A 3,384-nucleotide genomic window follows, 5' to 3' on the forward strand; every position below is an offset into this window, starting at 1 on the left:
CTTAGTGAATCCATACCTACATAACAAATGTAGGCAGAAATAAAAGGACAAGAAGAAGATACATGGAAAAAAAGAGAAAAAAGACAAGGTTGGTTGGTCACTATAACATCAATAACACCGCTAATACTTGTACAAAGTAGAAAGCAGAGATGCCCATAAATTTCTTTTCATGATCAGCATAATAGAAGCTGGTATAGCAGTGTAATAATTCGCAAGGATACACTTGATGATTATTTTCTCGTTGTTCTGTAACTCCTCAAGGGCCCTTCTTTCATTTTTTGTGAGATTTTGGAAAGGTTTTTTTGGTTTTTTCTTTAGTTCATCGGCACCTTTCATGAGTGCTTGTTCAAATGTTTGTATTTCTATAGGGACCGTGCTATTAGGAGGGTTGAATGTTGATTTGATTCTCAAGCTGGTATCTCCATCATTTTCCCTTGGTTACTTTCCCGAGAAAAATACCTTAAGCTTCAGAGTCCTACAGAATTCCGCTAATTCGCTTTTCAATTTGAAAACGTCTAATGTGGGCGTCGGGACAAATCCTAAACCGGGACATTTTAATTATGAACCCTCTATAACACCAAGGTGTTCACCAATGCACAACCACACCTTATCCATATATACATTTATTTTAAATAACTTGACTCCCTAGAAATGCGTCACTGACTAGCATGTTTGGGTTTAAATGTACATGCCGACCCAGTTTAGGATTAATTGTGAATAATTACCGACTACACAAACCATTGAGCTTTACTAGACAGGAACGAATATGGGAGTCTAAACGCACTGTCATAACGAGACTAACAACAAGACTAAGTGCCTGAGATTTGAATAGCAACTGCGTCAAACAATTTACGCCACTAAATACACCAGATTAAATCAATATCTTCAGCGTCTTACTATCAGACGAACTGAGCCTTTTAGAATTATTAATACGTTCTCCATTTGTAGCGAACACAAGACAGTCACCGTACCTAGCCCCCCTAAAGTTATATTCAGAGCGCGAATACACATATTTTGTAAACTAATTCTCACCTCAAAATAGGTTGAAATAAAACATATGATTGAAGTACGTAGAGTTGTATGCTACCCACATCGTTCTGTATGTTTGCTTTATATCAGTACAGGTACAACAGAACCTCAATAAGCAATACAGTGGCGAAAACACAACCACTGAAAATACTGCACAAATGGTGTAAGTATCTATCATTTTTCTATTGAGTCCTGACGAATGCTCCATAGACCCGGCTGGGCAAGGAGGAGCAGAAACATGTTGACTGATGATTGAGAGTGGTATACCGAGATCAAGTTACTCGATCTTTATATATACCCAGAGCTTTTTAATAATAAGCGACGTCTTACCAATATTAAAATTCATTTTTTGACGCCAGCTTGTTTTTTAATTTCCTATTTTTTATTGTGGGCACAGAACTATCTCTGGACACTATCGCGTCGGACCAGAGGTTGCCTCAGGCTTGAGGCAGGCATACAGCACACTTAACAAACCCAATGACGATGCCATAACGCGAGTGTGGGGCGGAAGAAAAAAATATATAGCTTTATACAAACTGATCACCGCGTTTATGAGGGTTTTTTAAGTAACCAAGGTAACGCGATTACAAGTGTCCATTCTACTATTGATCTTTATAGTTCTACGAAGTCCATCAGGAACCCAATGGGTTCTGTCATTGCCAATTTATGAGACACTACATCTAACCCCATGGTAAATAAAAAATGCTATTTTATTTTACAGAGATATAATTCTCTGTAAAAGATATACATACACATTACAACTCCTCCATAAATCTTCATGGAGCTATGACCAAACACCCAGATAGTGTCCTCTGAGGCTGGGAAGAGAGAAAAGAAGTGTCCATGACTGGCACTGGTAATGTAAGGACAGATGCAGTCAAAGGGCTCTTTACAGTCTCAATCAAACCAGTCTCCTCTCTGACATCAGGTACTGGCGAATGATGAGGCAGATGCCCGAAGTTCGAATAATATCATGTAATGGACTTTCTAGGACGGTGAGCAGTCACCATGTGTCCTTTACTAGTCACAACTTTGAAGGGTTCAGCATCAAAGGGAGCATTAGAATTGCGTTTTCTCTGTTGTAGCACCAATACTTGAAAACCTTTAATTGAAAATAATGTTTTTTGCCACAATGATGCTTGTCGGCATATACTTTCATCTTTTGCTTATGCCACAAGTCTGTTTGATGAAGTTGACCATCTGTTGTAGATCTTTTGTTGGTCCTTTGTGGTAACTTGGTCGTCATGGCTCTCCATCACATCAGGGTGGCAGAACTTTCACCTGTCGTTGAATGATGAGTCGACCAGTAAGCTCGAATAGCAGAATGAACAGCGGACCGCAAATCAAGCTTCTCCAATGTAGCACGCTGGACAGTCTTTTATGTGTGCTCATAAAGCGTTCGACAACGCTGTTTGCTTGTGGCCAAAGAGATGTGCTTTTCTGATGCTTCACATTGAGATGATTAAGTAAATCTCTGAATTCTCAACTGTTGAATGGTGGGCCATTGTTAGACTATAGAATTGAAGGAACACCCCATGTTGCAAAAATATGATCTAACCTCTTGATGACTCTTTCTTGAGTGGTCGATGAGATATGTTCTACCAATGGAAAACAGGGAGTATTCCTCGATGACCACCATCAGGTGATGTCCATTGTCAAGAGGACCAAAGAAATAAACAGCGATTCCCCCCTCATACACCTTTTGGGAGATAAGCAATGGCCCAAATGACAGCCTTCAACTCTCTTTAAACTCTCTCATCAAGATAAGAAATAACAAAGTTGATCTAGGAGAGCTTGTTTACTGGCAGCAGTCCCTCTACTACCTTAACAACTTTCCCTCCAACTCCCTACTCAACCACCTCTACTCTCTCTCCCCCTCTTGAAGCTCCAACATACCTGAGCTGCTCCTCCTCTCATCTTCTTCCTCCCTACCCCCAAATAAATTCGACCTCCCTCCGACTCAACCACCTGCTCCAACTTCTTGCCCCCTAACTGACCTTACCCTCCTTAACCAGATCTGCCCGCTCACTTTCCCTGAGCTCCCTATCATCCTACTGACTCTCCCATGTACCCAATGACTGCCTCGCCTGTCTCCTCTCTCCTCCCCATTGCCACAAAATAGAACTCCTCTTTACTCCCTCCTCCCGGCCTCCCCCCCACCTGGGCTCCCAACCCCCCGCACTCCAGACCTCTCACCATTACTATCTCAGATCTCCCTCCTAACCCTCCAGAACTCACACCACCCTTATACTTCTCCCTTATTCCCTAGACTCTTCTTAACATCGAGCTCCACCTCGCCAACTTATCATTTGAACTCGCCTCTCTCAAAAAAGATATCAATTCCCTCACCACACT

The sequence above is a fragment of the Lissotriton helveticus genome, chromosome 5_1, assembly GCF_964261635.1.
Source record: "Lissotriton helveticus chromosome 5_1, aLisHel1.1, whole genome shotgun sequence".
NCBI classification, from domain to species: Eukaryota; Metazoa; Chordata; class Amphibia; order Caudata; family Salamandridae; genus Lissotriton; species Lissotriton helveticus.